Here is a 17,569-nt window from a genome sequence, read left to right on the forward strand (position 1 = left end):
CAGCTCTGAGATAGCAGAGTCCAGTTTGAAGCCAGAGACCTGGGGATGAGGAATGAATACACACACACACACACACACACACACACACACACTCTCACACACCGTATGGAAGCTTGACCAAATCGTGAACTGACTCTCTAATTGAGTTTCTCATTTTATAAACTGGGATCAATTTATAATCCTTACAGAGTTAAAGAAAATGTGCCATGGGCATTAAAGCCATTCACATGAGAAAAAAAGACTGCCCATTGCTTCAGAGAGCAGCCAAAACCCAGCACTAAAACAAAGTTTACTCAGAAGCTCTGGTTCCACAAATGAGGTCCAGAGAAGGCTAGTGACTTGCTGCTGGTCACAGTGGAAGTTTGTGACACAGCTAGGATCAGAACCTCGGGCTCTTGTCTCTTTGTTCAGTTTTTTCCCATGTGATCAGAAAGTTTCCTAAGGACACAGAACACCTCTCTGGGTAAGTAGATATTATTTAAGATTTCCATCAATTCAATAAATATTCCTTGAAAATACACTGTGTGCTAATGGAGCTGGCACTTGTGGAGCCATATTAGGACATGACATGTTTCTTATCCACCAGTAGCTCACTGAGAAAACAAGGGGCAAAGATTTGAAACAACTGAGTAAAAAATATCAGGCAGTGTATGACACGGGGGGAACTGTGTGTCCACGAGAGTGCCCAAAGAGGGCAGACTGCAGTGTTTCCCACTGCACAGAGATGCTGCCTTTAGGTGGGAGAGGGTTTAAATAGCTGCTGCTCCACTCAAGGGGGCTCCATCAGACTGGGGGCTAGGTGAGGGAAGGAGAATTCCTTGTAAGCTGGGCTGGTCAAGGGCCATGGATATTTTTTTTTTCCTTGTGCTGTGAATGGAACCAAGGGTCTCAGGAATGTCAGGCAAACACTGTCCCACTGAGGTACATCTCCAATCCCAGCAGTTGTATTTTAAAAGCTGCCCAGGGAATTGTGATGCTCAGCAAGGATTGGTGTTCCCCTGTGCAAAGAATGCTGCAGAGTAGATTAGAGCGCTAAGTCCCAATCCTCTCCCCACCTCACCCTGTTTCCCTGAGGGAAGGGGCATCAATAAACCATCTCTACATTTTGCTAAAGGGCAAACTGAGGGTCCAGAGACTTTCTCTGTTGTGTTCAAGGTCACTCAGCAACTAGAGAGAACTCTGGTCTTCTGGCAACCAGTAGAAATAAAAAAAAATCACAAAATATCATCCCAAGGAAGATTTGCTTCATTTCTCTGCAAGACAAGTCAGACCCACATGGTTAGCCCGGTAGTCTGTTGCCCAAAGTACAGCAAGGAGCAACTCTGGAGTTGCCAGGTGTGTGGGACAGAGCCCAGGGTGAGGTTAGCTCTAATGTTGCCGTGTGACTTAGCCCAAGCCACTTCCCGTCTCTCTTTATGTCTGTTCTCCTACTAATAAGGATGCCCAACGTCACTGTTCAGATTAGCTATCAGTGAAGGAAAAAGCACAGTGCAGTTAGTCCCAATGTGATTCTGGGGAACAGAAGGGATCCACAGCCATCTGCCAATTGTTATAAGTAAAGTATGTGATGACTGCCTCAGACTAAGCATTTTCTTCCCAGGAGAGTGAGCTGAGGGCCTGAGGCTGGGCCTTGCCCTCTTCAGGGGCACTGCCCAGTGTGAAGGCCCTGCAGACCCTGGCAGACCTTGTCTTGTCTTAGGAGGAAAAAGAAATAAAATGCAGGTCCAAATATTCATCAGGAGTGAACTTTCTAAGACTTAGGCAGTACTGAGAAATGGTTAGAGTCCAGGCTTGGGTTTTTAAATTGTGCTAAAATACACATAACAAAATTTTCCATTTAAACCAGTTTTAGGTGGCATTAAGTACATTCACATTATTGCATAACCATCACCACCATTCATCTCTAGAACTTTTTTCATCTTGCAAAATCAAAATAGTACATGTACCTCCCAATTCCCCTTTTCCCCAAGTCCCTGGCAACTACCACTCTATTTTCTGTCTCTATCAACTGGACTGTTCTAAAGACTCAAAAAAGTGGATTCAAATGATATTTGTCTTTTTATGACTGGCTTATTTCCTTTAGCTTAATGTCAGGATTCATCCATGTTGTGGCATGTGTCAGAATTTCCTTCCTTCTTAAGGCTTAGTGTTATTCTATTGTGTGTTTAAGCCACATTTTTTATCCCTTCATCCATTAATGAACACTCAGCTTGTTTCACCTTTTGTCTATTGTGAATAGTGCTACTATAAACATGAATATACACAAATGTTTCTTTGAGGCCCAGCTTCAATTTTTTGAGGTATATGCCCAGAAGTGGAACTGCTGGTTCATATGGTACTGTTACCAGGTACTCGGGTCTGTTTGCTTGCTGTCCTCCAAACAAACCACACAAACCATGCAAGGAAAAAGGCTTTATTCAAAGATAGCTACCAGGGCATGGAGGGTCCTGACATAGTCACAAATTTGTGCAAGGGCCTTTTACAGTAAGGAAAAGAGGAGGAGAAGGAATACAATGAGACAATAGACAGCTCCAGGTTTGATTCATCCCTCCCATCCTTTTTCCCCTTCCGTCTCTGTGGAAAGGAAACTGGATTTTGACCTCCTGGGACAGGATCTGCATCTTCTGCCCCTTCATCTGTCCTGAGAAGAGAAAGGGGTGAAGGTTTACCTCCTAGGCCTTGAGGAAGTTTAGAGAAGCCACTTGTCTTTTAAAAGTTCTGTTTTGCCCTGCCACTTCCAATTTAATGGTACTTCTGTTTTTGAAAAACTCTCCATAATATTTACAGCAGCTGCACCATTTTACATACCCACCTGAAATGCAGAAAACATTCCAATTTCTCATATCCTTGCCAACACTTGTTATTTTCTGTTGTTGCTTTGTTGATAGTGGCCATCATAATGGTTATGAAGTGACTATTTCATTGTGGTTTTGATCTGCATTTTCCTAGTGATCAGTGATGTTGAGCATATTTTCATGTGGTTTTTGTCCATTTGCATATCTTCTTTGGAAAAATAGATATTCAAGTCCTGTGTCCATTTTAAAGTCATGGTTTTTTTCAATGTCAAGTTTTAGGAGTTCACTATATATTCTGTGTCATGTGATTTTATATATATATATATGGAGAGAGAGAGAGAGAGAGAGAGAGAGAGAGAGGAAGAGAGGGAAGGAGAGCGCCATAAAATGTATACACACATCAGGAAAAGAAAAGCTTGTATAAATATTTTAATACTAAATTTATTGAGACATCATGAGATTAATACAAGTTGCCTTTGGCCTCTACAATTACAAGAGGTGCTCAAAGTGGTGGCCATTAGCTCCCAGACATTTATTAGTACAGTGAACTGCTGCTTGGATAACCTTGGTTATTGAGATTGCTACACACACATTTTCAATTTCTCCTCTAAGGGCTGGCAGTGCAGTGGGTTTTCTGCAATCTACAACATCCTCTAGGGTCCCCCATAAGAAGATAACACCATCTGTTGAAGATCATACTATTTTTCTTTTCCAGATGTGTGTATAGTTTTTGGTTTTCCCCCACCCCATCTGTCTCTGTCTCTCTCTCCATATATATACATATATATTTTTTTTCTCCTTATTGGATATGTAATTGACAGATTTTTTTTCCTCCCATTTTGTGGATTGCCTTTTCAACCTCTTGTGTTGTTATCTGAAGACTTTAGCAGGGCTTTAATTTTGAACTCAAAATACCTGAATTGAAAATCTGACTAGGTGACATTGGGCAAGCTACTTAACCTCTTTGAGCCCACCATAGTTTTTTCATGTGAAAAATAGAGATGATTTTTTTAATACTAGGACCGAGCTTATAAGATTGCTATGATGTGAGTAAATGAGATCATCATGCAAAATGTTACCTCAGAGTCTAGCCCAGTCTAAGTGCTCATAAGTAGAAACCTTTATTTAGTATCTGCTTAAGAAGGAACCACAATGATGTGACTGAAATATATTTATTATCAAATGGGTGAGTAGGCCAACCATACTAACAATCTGAACACAATAATATTACATAATACTTAACACTTGTATAGCAAGTTGCAGTGTACAAAACATTTAAACATTCATCATTCATTCAACAGGCTCTGCTGAGGACACAAGGATAAGACAAAGTCCTGCAGAACTGAGTGGGAGGAATCAACAAAAAGGCAGTTTCAATTAGGCTGATAAGTACTAGGAGGACAGAAGCACAGGGAGCTGGTCAGGGTGGGGGTATGAAGGAAGAGAAGTTGAGACTGAGGGAGGACCTAGCAGGTGGGTAATGATAGAATTCTACAGGATTTGCAAGTTAGGGGAAGGAAAAAGAGGGCTCAAAGGGCCGGAGCATTCTTGGTAGAGCAAGAAGCTAATGCAAAGGAGGTGAGAGAGATTGGTTTGTTGGGAAACACCTATTAGTTTATTATGGCTGGAGACTAAAATTTCAGAGGGAAGAATGATGTGAAATGAGCCTGGAGAGGCCAGAGGGTGTCAGATCATGAAGGGCCTGTGGATCGGGATAAGGAGTTGAAATCTTTATCCTGAAAATAATGAGCTACTGGAGGATTTGCAATAGATGGACAATGTGACTGAGTTTGCCTTTGAGAAAGATTTCTTTGGCTGCTATGTGGAGAGTGTAATAAAGAGAATGCAACTAAAAATATAATGAGGATAGATTAGTACGAGTACTAATCCAGTAGTTCAAGAGACATTTGGGATAAAATGGATCAGAAATGGGTCTGACTGGATGACCACAGTTCACTCTTTGGGAGTAAATGGAGTATTATTTCATTCAAGCTGAGGAATGGAGGTTGATGAACGCTAAGTGATATAAACAAAGACTCACAGATGGAAAGTATCTCATCAGAATTCTGGCTTTCCACCTGGACAGCCCCTGTTCACTTCCTGAGAAAATGCCATAAGTTTTTTTTTCTTGTTTACATCTCCACATTTTTTATTAATTAATTTTATTGGTACAATTTAAATATATGCAATGATCACATTCATCAAAAGGGAGTTTGTACCTGTACATGATATAGCCTTATTCCTCTTGTGCTCTTGGGTAGGAAGAACCAATGTAGTGAAAATGGCCATACTCCCAAAATTATTATACAGATTTAATGCAACCCCAATCAAATTACCATTAGCATACCCGACTAGAGAAAACATTCCTAAAATTTATTTGGAATCAGAAGAAACCTAGAATAGCAAAAGCAATTCTGAGTAACAAAAACAAGTCAGGGGGCACCACAATCCCTGACTTGAAATTATACTACAAAGCCACGGTGATAAAAATAGCAATGGTACTGACAAAAAGACAGACCTGAAGATCAATGAAACACACTAGAAGAGGCAGAAATAACACCAAACACACTTAGCCACCTTATCTTTGACAAAGGGGCCAAACATGTTCACTGGAGGAAGGATAGCCTCTTTAATAAGTGGTGCTGGAAAAACTGGATTTCTACATGCCAAAGATTAAAACTAGACCCATGTTTCTCACCATGCACTAAACTACAGTCAAAATGGATCAAAGATCTAAATATTAAAATAGAAACACTAAATCTTCTGGAAAAGAGAATAGGTAGAGCTCTTGAGGACATAGGTGTAGGCAAGGACTTCATGAACAAAACCCAAACTGCACAGGAAAATAGTGCAAAGAGTCAGCAACCGGGATCTCATCTTACTAAAATGTTTTTGCACTGCAAAAGAAATCACCAACAGAGTGAAGAGACAATCCATAATGTGCAAAAATATTTTAACCAGTAGCCCCTCAGATAAAAGACTAATATCTAGAACATATAAAGAATCGAAAAAAATTAGACCCCTCAAATTTAAGGACCCAATCCAAAAATGGGCCTCTGAAAAGAATAGATACTTCTCAGATGAAGAAGTAGAAGGGGCAAACAAATATATGAAAAAATGTTCAACATCACTGGTTGTTCAAGAGATGCAAATGAAAACAACACTGACATTCCACCTCACTCCAGAAAGAACAGCTATTATCAAGAAATCAAACAAAAACAAATGCTGGAGAGGCTATGGGAAAAAAGGAACATTTCTCCACTGTTGGTGGGAGTGCAGACTGGTGAAACCATTGTGGAAACCGGTGTGGAGATTCCTTTAAAAAGTAGGATTAGAGGTCCCATTTGACCCAGCTACTCCCTTGCTGGGTATCTTCCCAAACGAATAAAAGCATCATATCACAGTGATATATGTGCACCCATGTTTATAGCGACACAGTTTGTAATAGCTAAAGCTTGGAAACAACCCAAATGCCCACCAACCGATGGATAAAAATTTTTTTTAATACAATGGAGCACTATTCAGCCATAAAGATAAACTTGAGACACTTATAGCTCAATGGATGGTCCTTGAGACCATACTCTTTAAGTGAAGTCAGATACATATGTGTAAATATCACATTGTCTATCTAGTGTGAGAAACTGAAAGGGTAAATAAGGACCAAAATGTATAAGAGATAATGTGAAATAGGAAGAAAGTGTTCAAAAGGAAAAGGAAACCATGGGGGGGGGAATCGATAAAAGAAAGGGGATGGGAGAAAAACAGGAATCAATTTTAGATCCCTATGTGTAATTTCCCTTTGAGGAATTCATGTCATATTTCCCCACTGAGTGTTATTCGGCAATCATTCCAGAAGTACTTTGAGTTTTTAATTTCAAACCCTGGAGCTTCAAGTCATTCCTTTACTTCCCATTCTACTTAGTGTTTAATAAGTAGCCTGTAAGCAACTACTTCCATCCCTGCAAGGCTCAAATAAACAGCCTGAAGTTTAGAAAGAGTGGGCCCAAGTCCTAATTTGGCCACACATTTCTAAGCAGTAAAGTGGGTTTCTAATCTCCTATCATTGAAGCTGATAGGGACTGCCCCTGAAACTCTACTGTTCTGCTCACCAGGGAGTATCTCTTTGCCCCCTAATTACTGAGTATGATGTTATCAAACTGAAACTGTTAACCAAGATACATGGGTATGTTTTTACCTGAGACATTCATACTGCTAAGATGGGAGGGCAGGGGGATATTCCCTGAGCTATGTAATTAGCAGAAAGAGGGAAAGGCAAAGGAAGTGCCCTACTAGTCATTATCTTTTCGACAGGACTTCCATCAAATCCTGCAAATATGCCTTCCAGCTAGGACACCATTCTTTTTCTTCCTCTACAGTCAAGAACCTTTTGAGAACTTGGGTGCATTTTAACAGTGTGTCGGATCCACCCACTGGAAACTGTGAGTGAAATAAACCTCTCGGGTATTTTGTCCCAGTGACAGAAAACTGACTAAAACATATGGTGTCTTTTGAAACACAAGTTTTTAATTGTGATGAAGTCAAATCTGTTTTTTTTTCTTGCTCATTCTTTTAGTGGCATAAATAGTAAATCCAGATGACTTCTTTTTCTTGCCTAATTGCCTTGGGTAGAATTCCAGTACAATGTTAAGATGGTGGCATCTTTGTTTCTAATTTTAATGGTGAAGCATCCATTCTTTCATCATTAAGTATGTTGTTAGCTGTGGATTTTTCACAGATATCCTTTAGTGAGTTCAGAAAGTTCCCCTCTATTTCTAGTTTGTTCCGTATTTTCACTGTGAAGGGGTGTTGCACTTTGTAAATGCTTTTTTATGCACCTATTGAGATGATGCACTATGTGATTTTGTTTTTATTCTAGTCAATGGTATATTATACTGATTTTCAGATGCTAAACCAACCTATATTCCTGGGATAAATGCCACTTTCATAGTACATGATTCTCTTTTATGTTGTTGTATTCAATTTTCCAGTATTTTATTTTGGATATTTGCACAAATATTTATAAAGTATACTGGTCTGTAGTTTTCTTGTGATGGCTTTGGTTTTGGAATCCAGGAAATCTTGGACTCCTAGAATGAGTTGGGAAGTGTTCCATCCTTTTCTATTTTAGAGAAAATGTGTAAAGAATTAGTGTTAGTTCCTTAAATATTTGTTAGTACTCAGTGGTAAACCATCTGGGCCTGGAATTTTGCTTGTGGGCAGTTTATTATTTTTAATTACAGGTTCAGTATCCCTTATCTTAATTTTGATTTCAGATTTTTTTGATTTTTTAATATCTGCATGTACTTAATGAGATGTCTTGGAGATGTGACCCAAGTCTAAACATGTATACATTTATATTTTTATATATCTTACATACATAGCCTGAAGGGAATTTTATATATTTTTAATGATTTTGCATATGAAAGAAAATTTCATGGTATGCAATTTTTCACTTTGTGGTGTGATGTCAGTGCTGAAAATGTTTTGGATTTTGGAGCATTCAGTTGTCACATTTTTGGATTAGAGATGCTCAACCTATACAATCTATTTCAACATTTGTCATTTCTTCTTGAATTCATTTCAGTAGTTTGCATCTTTCTAGGAATTTGTCCATTTAATCCATCTATTGGCATACAATTGTTCATAGTATTCCTTTACATTTTATTTCTGTAATGTCTGTAGTAATGTTCTCTTTTTTACTTCTGATTCTAATAACTTGAGTCTTCCATCTGTTTTTCTTATTCTACTTTGCCAATGATTTGACAATTTTGTGGATTTTTTCAAAGAACTAGCTTTTGACTTCACTGATTTTCTCTATAGTTTTTCTATTACTTATTCCATTAATTTCAACTCCAATCTATTATTTTCTTCCTTTGGGTTGCTTTAGGTAAAAATCACTGCATAAAGTATTTTCTTATATTGTTTGTATTTGGTTTTGTTTATTAGCCCACCTTACCTTAGAAAGCTATCATATTCTATCATTGGATAGATTTAAATTCTTGTATTGCTGTCCAATATATATTGTCAAATTAAAACAATTTTTTGCAAATAGATTTCTAGCCTCTGAAACCTTGCTGTTAAACATGTGGCCCATGGAGCATGAGCATCAGTGATACCTAGACGTGTTGCAGAAATACAGAATATCAGGCCCTTTGTGGATCTAGTGAGTCAAAATCACATTATAACGAAGTGCACAGGTAATTACTATACACATTAAACTTTAAGATAAACAGTGAGAGAGAAGCACCACTACTGAAGGAAACCAAAGTGATGATGTGGGTATGCCCAGAGGTCCATGTGATATTGAAGAGCTTACACCTAGATTTTGGTTTAGAAAGGGAAGAAGCTAAGCTTAGTCTAAGATAGGACTGAGCTTAATTCACTGGCTTGGGACTTTTGCAGGTAAACTGAACAAAACAGCAAGGGCTGAGCTAAGGAGGAGACTAAAACCCACAGTGGCGGAGACAGAGAAAGGGTTCTTGGAAGGGCAAAGACTGAGTGGAGGTAATACAAAAATGAATGAAGGAAAAGCTAGTTCCAGAAGGATACAGCTATTATCATAGCACCCATATGAATTTTAAAAACATTCCATACAATTTTTCTATATACACATGCATGAGAATTATGCACACAAATGTGTGTATGTGTATGCATATATACATGTATATATAGACTTTATACAAAGACACATATAAGAATGAGAAACAACACATTTAAGACAATGGTTACCTCTTAGAAGGTGAATTAGTTATCATGGTGTATAAAAAATTGACAAATTATTCCTATCCATACACATACATAAATAGTCTTTATACAGATATATATAAGAATGATAACACATTTAAGATAATAGTTATGTCTTGGAAGATGAATTAGTTATCATGGTGCATAAGAAATTATACCCTTCCAAACTCAGCAGTTTAAGCCATGTATTTCAGGAATCCAGACATGGCTTAGCTACCTTCTGCTTCAGGGTTTCTCATGAGGCCACAGGGACGCAGTCTCCTCTGAAGACTATTAGGGAGGATCTGCTTCTAAGTTCACGCAAATGGCTTCTGTCAGGACTCAGGTCTTTGTGGGTACTAGTAGAATAAGGCCTCAGTTCCTCAGCAGCTGGTGGCTGGAGGGCCTTCCCATAGAGCCCCTCACAACATGGCAGCAGGCTTCATCAGAGGGAGCATGTGAGAGTATTAGCAAAATGGAAGTCACAGTCTTTTGTAACCTGGTAAGAGAAATGACAACCATTATTTTGGTCATATTCTATTCCATTAAATCTATTCAGTAAATCTAGTCTACATTCAAGGGACGGGGATTACACAAGGGCTTGGCTAACCAGAAGATGGGGGTCACTAAGGGGCATCTTTGAAAGTTGCTAGTAAAAGCAGACCATGTTCAGTTTGTAGAGTTTTCAGTTCATAGTCAGCTGGCTCCAAGGTAAGAGGGCACGGCAGAAGGGCATGGCCAAGGACAGCTGCTCATGGGAAGGCTGTACAAGCAGAGAGAGAAAGAGAAAGGGGGGAGGGGAGAGAGTGAGAGAGGGAGGGAGGGAGAGAGACAGAGGGAGGGGGAGGGGGAGAGAGAGAGAGAGAGGGATCAAGGGAGGAGTGGAGAAGAGATAAACCCTTCCAGGGCACATCCTTAGTGACCCACCTCTTCCTTCCAGATTCCCCTTCCTAACAGTAAATCAGCTATGAACTCACCAGTTGACTAATGTCCCCATGATCCAATCACCTCCCAAAAGCCCCACCTATACAAGCGAATGAGGCTTTGGGGAGACATCCAGATACAAACCACAACAACACTCCTCACTGGATTATGATTTTCCTCTATTACAAAATTATCTTTTGGTTGAGGCATTATTTCCGGGAGCTCTCTGATAAAATAATGTTCAAATGAAAACTATGTTAACTTCAGTACAACTGTCCTTAGTGGCCTACTTATTAACCTTTTTGGAGGATAATAACCTCTGAGAATTCAAAGAAACCTATTGTTATCTAACCTCCAAATGCATAACATTTTACAATTTCAAGTCATGATTCATGAACTTCCTGGAAAGAAACTTCTACTTCTTTTTCTTTGAAAGACTGAATTAGGGCCTTGAGGGAACAAATCACTATTCTTGTATATTTTCAGGTTGAGAGGCCACAGAGAAGGTCTAGTGACTTGGAAGTAGGAGCCCTGCCTGGAGAGCAGAGAATTAAGTAGGTGGAGCATTTCAATACAGAAAGGCCCTGAGCAGCCCTGAGGTAGCATAATGAGTGAATGCACCCGGGTCAATTGGACCCAAGAAGAATTGAGAGCAAAGAAGCGGCTCAAAGGGTAGAGAGAATCAGGCTATCTTGGGAGCTTATGAAAGAACAACATAATTCAAGCTGCCATTTAAATGCATGTTTAGATTCTTCCTTTTTAATCTTGATAATGGAAGTACAACAGGAAATGTAGTTGGTAAAAATTTCATTTTCAGAACCTTTAGGAAGTTCTAGGTGAGTCTGGAAACCTTATTATTCATGTCCAGAAAGGGTGGCAATTAATATACATGCTCAGAATGCAGATTTTCCTCATAATATTGGCATGCTTTATGTTGCTCTGCTCACGATCCATGCAGCAGAATAAAATCCATCGCTTTAGGACAAACTGTTAATAGCTTTGGGGGATTGATAGCTGTGTTCTTCTGTACAACTCAAGAGTGGTATCTTCCCTATTCCCAAAATAGTAATTATGAACCTGAAGCAGAAGATTCAGCTTAACAAAGTAAACCTGGAATAAATGCCAAATATAGTACATGGCTGCTGTTACCACTACCATATTCTCATTCCCTTTCTTAAGAAAACATGTCTATAGCTCTATTGCAGGTCTCTTTTCAAAATCTGGCATGTTAATCTTACTTTCTTCTCTTGTGAAAGAAAAAGACTCTGAGATACCTCTCACTTCCTGTTTGCTCTTTAGGCCCAGAGTCACAGACCATGCCATTTGGAAAGGTTACGGGTCCATGCTGTTTCTCTTCAAAATTACTTTAATTCCCCCAAATAATCTCTTGACTTCTTTGAACTTCTCAGAAGACAAACTGAAAAGATGAGCATGTAGGAACATATATGGAGCCGCACTGTCTCATACTATGTTTATTACCGCAAACCTATTCTCTTCACAAAGTGAAGCCTTTGTAGAATCCACGAAGGAGGGTCTTAAATAGACTCTGAAAGGATTTTAAAGTTCTTCTTAAAAGTTTACAGAAATAGGATTTACCAAATGTTCAAAAATAATTATGATGAATCACAATTGTGAAGAAATGGTTTTCTGTCTTTATTACAAAGTTATTTTTAAAGTGTTTCTTCGTGAATCATACAAAATAAGCAATTGCAAAATAAATTGTCATCTTTGCAACTACATCTGAGAGAGGGAAACTAGAGTTAAAAAAAGAAAACCAATATTTTAATTGAAGAATATTTTCTGATCAGTAAAAGCAAAGATATAGCAATGGAAGAATCAATGTACTTTCCACATGTAGATTACATCATTATTAAATAATACTCATTAAATTTTGATTTAATTTAAATTCATACCAAAGCTCTAAATTAACTTGGTAAAATGGCAAGCCTTTATAGATTATTCAATTCCTTTAGGATTGAAGCAGCAAATTATCTTAGTTCATGAAACTGGAATCAATTCTTTTGAGACAAACACTGATGATGGAGTTCATTCTCTGCCCAGAATTACTTGTACTCAAAGTGAACCAAGTAACAGTGAATATTTCCACATGCATCAACACTACATGTTCCCTTTATTAAATAACTGTTTTAAGTATTTTATTAAAAGAATGTTACCTCTACTCATGTCCTTTTGTTCTTAGCAGTACCATGAACATCAAACATCTGGTTATACTGACATTTTTATTCTCTGCACATAACATAATGTTGAGTTGGAGGGCATTCAGAGCTTAGTGAACAGCCCCAATATGACACCCTTCCCCATATTAGGTGTCTCTCCCACAACAGTTAACGTTTCTAAGGACATCTATCAAGTATACTATAATATAAATCACATGTCTATGTTTCCTGTTAGACAGTGAACTTCCTGAGGGCAGAGAAATACCTTTTTACCTCTAGTATTATCTAACACAGGGGCCTGTACATAACAATGATAAACATAATAATATTAATCCTTCTCAAACACTTACTATGTACCAGCACATTACATGATTAATCCTTACATGATCAATCCTTGCAACAACTTTGTGAGGGAGGTACTATTTATACACATTTATAAATGGGGCAAAACTGAGGTACCTATAGGTTTAGTAGCTCAGCCAAGCTCTATACAACTAAGTGACCTTCAAAGCCAAGACTGAAACCCACGAAGCCCAGCTCCAGAGTAAGGAGCTTAACCTCTAAACGGTATATTCTGCTGCTTAGAGTTTATGTTTAATAATTTTCAAGGCAAATGGTTGCTTGACTTTTCTGTAAATATGTACTGGGCTATAAAAATATAGTCTTTCAAAGAAGTTGCCTGGGGATGCTACTATTATTCAAAATGTTTTGTAATTCCTTCTTCAGAGTTGTTTTCAGAGCCAGTTTATGAATAACAGAACAAAAGCACCAAAAGCAGTCAATATATTATGATCATGGCTCATTTTAAAATAAACACAATGTTATTCAGCTTGATAAATGCCTTACTTGCCCGTATTTTTTCATATTTGTTTTCCAAAAACATTCTCCATTAAAATAATAAAAATTTGTTATTACTGAAGATGGCCCAAAATGTAATACAGAGATAGGTTTCAATCAACTAACAAACATTTACTGACCAATTAGTTCTATACGTGCTTGGTTCTAAAGACAAAAAAACAAAAAATCAAACAAGACACCTTTCATATTTTTAGGGAGTTCCAGCCAAATAAAGGAGAAAGACAATTTGGAGTGACAGATTTTTTAACATATATAAGCACAGGATTCCCCACAAGCCCAGAAGGGGGATATCAAATCCAGCCTTTGAGGCCAGCTTGCTAAAGGAAAGAAAAGATATCTAACGTCCGTTCCAAATGACAACCAACAGAACAAGAGCATGGGCTCTTTGGTGGCTACATTAAAGTGGGATTGTATCTTTGGACAGGTACGTCCTATCGTATTTATTTTTAAAAGATAACAGTCGCGTTTTATAGTCATATCACACACTCTGCTTTTAAACAAAACCTGGGAAACATTTGTTGATGTTAGCATAAAAACTGCCTTAGTTTTAAGAATGTTTGAGTACTGTTTGCTTTTGTTACTGAAACATTTACATCATTTCTCTGAAGAATTTTGTTGATGAAGTAAACAGAAAAACCAATATCCTAAGGCATTAATCATCAGAATCTACCACTGTGCAACACTACACCTTATATGCAGTAGGCACATGACTATTTGATAAACAACCAATTTTTCATAATTTGAACAAAACAATTGTATCCTTTACTTCCTCTTAGCCAAGTAGGACAGAATAACCATCCGTGGAGATAAGGGACTGCTCTGGCAGAGGCTTTTGCTTTTCTCACTGTATCAATTTGAGGGGAAGTAATTTTGAACCATGAGGGGAGGAAGATAGACCACCCAAGAAAGGGCTGCCTTATGTTTTTGTGGCTTGCCTGTCCATAAAAATCAAATGACCTTAGGGTTATACAAAACTGTCCTTAGAGAGATTGAAAGATCTAGAGAGGTGGATAAATGTTGCTCAACATGGGTAGAACTAAGTGCTTAGATATAATAAAAAATGGTGGGATACCCCAGTTTTATGTAGAGGCTAGAATTTAAAAGTTCTCTTTCTTAGAATCCTCAAGCCTTAGGTGACCTGACTCTAACTCCTTAGAACTGTTATAGAGAGCAAGAAGTAGGACACATAACAAGAAAGCTTAGATGGAGATTGGGAGAGGTCTTTCTGGGATTTGACAATGAAATGATCTTGCAGAGGAGTATGCACTGGGCACCTGGGGAAAAGAAATACCTGGTAAGCAAAGGGCATTAAAGACAAACGACTTCCTTCACAAATCTGTCTACAGCTAGGCTCAGTGAGTTCAAAAAAGATAATTTTCGCCAGGGATTTAGCTCAGTGGTTTCACTGCCTGCTGCGCAAGTGTAAGGACCCGAGTTCAATCCCCGGTACCAAAAAAAAAAAAAAAAAAGAAAAAGAAAAAAGATAATTTTCCTGCTCTATTTGCTTCCCTACCATTTATTCACTCATTTAATGCATAAAATATTTAACTAACCATGATAGAGAGCTGAAGGAACTACAGAAAAGAAGGGAATACTGTTTCTGCCCTAAAGCACTTTGCAATCTCAAGAGATTCCGATGCTGTGCAGAAGTTGTATCTTGGTGTAAAGGCAGAACCATGACAGTACTGGTGGAATGTCCTTCCCCGTTTTGTTTTGTCACATTCACTCCCAGCACTGCTATCAGTCATCCTTGGGAACAAAAAGTAAGTTCATTTTTCTCTGGAAAGTTCCCTTTCAATGTTGTAAGTTTACTTTTGAAAGGCTGAAGAATCCTAGTTTTCTAGTACTTTTCTGGGAAACTTGACATTACAATCTACTCCAAGGATTGAGGACATTTGAGGACCACTTTTCCAAATCTTTATTTTTCTGTGGTGCTGGGGATGGAACCTAGGGTCACATTCATGCTTGACAAATGTTTTACCACTGAACTACCCCACCAAATCTTTATACCATTAGATCCTAACAGGCTATTCATCCTACACATTCTTAATTATCACAGACTTATAAAGATCCATAGGTATGGATATTTTCTAAAATGCAGGAATATTCTTTCAAAAGATTTCCCTATGTGTTCTTAGTCTACAGGGAAATAAAAATTATATTTCCATTCAAAATTTCAATAACTTACATATTATATAAAACAGTATGATTCAAATGTTCTTTCTTCTTAGCAATTGAACTATTTTATCAAACAAATTTCAGAGATATATTATACATAAAAACAGAGCAACTCTGACAAAGGTAGGGTGACAGTCAAAGTTTTGACTTCTCAGTTCTCTTTCCATATATTTCTAATGAGATCCATGAAACATCTCAATCCGTGTCTGTTTATGGTGTAACAAAATAGTCTATGGTATAACAAAATACTATCAATTAAGTGGTTTATAAACAACAGAATTTAATTTCTCACAGTTCTGGAAGCAAGAAAGTCTGAGATTAAGATGCTAGCAGCTTCAGTGTGGTGGAGGTTCGCTTCCAAGATGCTGGTCTTTTCACCAGAACCTTACTTGGCCGAAAGAGTAAGAGGCCTATCTAGGGTCACTTTTATAAAGGCACTATTACCATTCATGAGGGCAGAGTTAACCATCTTCCAAAGCCTCACCTCCTAATGCCATCAAGTTTGGGGTTAGAATTTTAACATATGAATTGGGCAGGGCATAAATATTCAGAACATAGGAACCTCATTCTGCACAATGCAGTTTAAACATCATTCTGCAGAATACAATTTAAAACTCATTCTGCAGAATGCAGTTTTAAAAAACACCAATGTGAGACAGGCAGGTCTGTGCACGCCCTACCGAGGTCCTGAGTCACGCGGAAGACACCCAATCACCCCACTGCAGACAGGCAGCCACGTGATTCCACATTACCAAGGCGCAGAGGACACCAGACCACCAGACCAAGGTACTGAATCCCACTGTTCCCCGCTCAGAGGTAGGGGCTTCTGAGCCATCGTTCCACTGCTCCTGGTCCAGAGGAAGGGGCTTCCCGGACACCATCCCTCCCGCTGCTCCCAGCCCAGAGGAAAGGGCTTTTGGGCCACGTTCTGTCCCACTGCTCCTAGCCCAGAGGAAGGGGTTTCCCGGCCACCATCCCTCCGGCTGCTCCCAGCCCACAGGAAAGGGCTTTTGGGTCACCAGCCCTACCGCTGCTCCCAGCCCCTGTCCCACCTCTCCCAGCTCAGAGGAGGTAATCCGTGCAGGCGCTAACAGCTCCCCACCCCAGTCGAAATGAGAAAACACGTAAATAAGTCTCAAAACCAGACTTCCAGATCACCTACAGCAACCCCAAAGGGAAATGACATGGAACCCTCTGATACTCAACCACCTGGACCCACTGAACTGGCAACAAAAGGGGATCTGGAAAAAAATGAAATCAGAAATAATTTCTCAGATAACAGGAGAAATTGTGCCCTTAGTGCAAGACATGATTAATAAATCTAGAGAGGAGCTCAGGAACATGATGGAATCCCAACATAAGAAACAAATGGAATCCATAAAACAGATGCAAATAGATTTCCAGGACATGAAAAACTCCATTGAAAGTCTACACAGCAGAATGAGCCAGTGTGAGGACAGAATTTCAGATATAGAAGATAAGATTGCAATTAGTGACCAGGAAAAGAAAAATTGCTTCAAAATTATAAGGGACCATGAGAAATCAATCCAGCAGCTGCTAGATGATGCAAAAAAGAATAACATAAGACTGATTGGGCTCAATGAAGAAACAGGAGAGAGTGCAGATGATGTAAAAAATCTCTTCACAGAAATAATGGCAGAAAACTTTCCAAACAGGGGAAAAGAGCTTGACATACAGATAAGTGAGGCATATAGGACTCCAAATAGCCTTGATCAAAAAAAATCTACACATAGGCATATAATTGTTAAGATTCCAGAAACACAACAGAAGAACAAAGTTCTCCAAGCAGTCAGAGAAAAGAAACAAATCACATACAAAGGAAAGTCCATCAGAATCACAGCACACTTCTCAACACAAACCATCAAGGCAAGAAGAGTTTGGAGTGACATATTC

At 38.7% G+C, this 17,569-nt stretch overlaps 1 long non-coding RNA gene across 2 annotated transcripts in view; it reads right to left on the bottom strand.

The window, feature by feature from the left end:
* Nucleotides 1-3,953: 3,953 nt before the first annotated feature.
* LOC106008454 (uncharacterized) overlaps nt 3,954-17,569 on the bottom strand; it is an 87,732-nt gene continuing 74,116 nt past the window's right edge. For both annotated transcript variants that reach the window (XR_015446855.1, XR_015446854.1), the window contains one exon: nt 3,954-10,017. This is a non-coding gene — a long non-coding RNA (uncharacterized LOC106008454). The remainder of the gene's footprint in view (nt 10,018-17,569) is intronic.

The sequence above is a fragment of the Heterocephalus glaber genome, unplaced genomic scaffold (assembly GCF_053883595.1).
Source record: "Heterocephalus glaber isolate CG9 unplaced genomic scaffold, H.glaber_assembly_v1.0 deba00001730, whole genome shotgun sequence".
Taxonomy (NCBI): Eukaryota; Metazoa; Chordata; class Mammalia; order Rodentia; family Bathyergidae; genus Heterocephalus; species Heterocephalus glaber.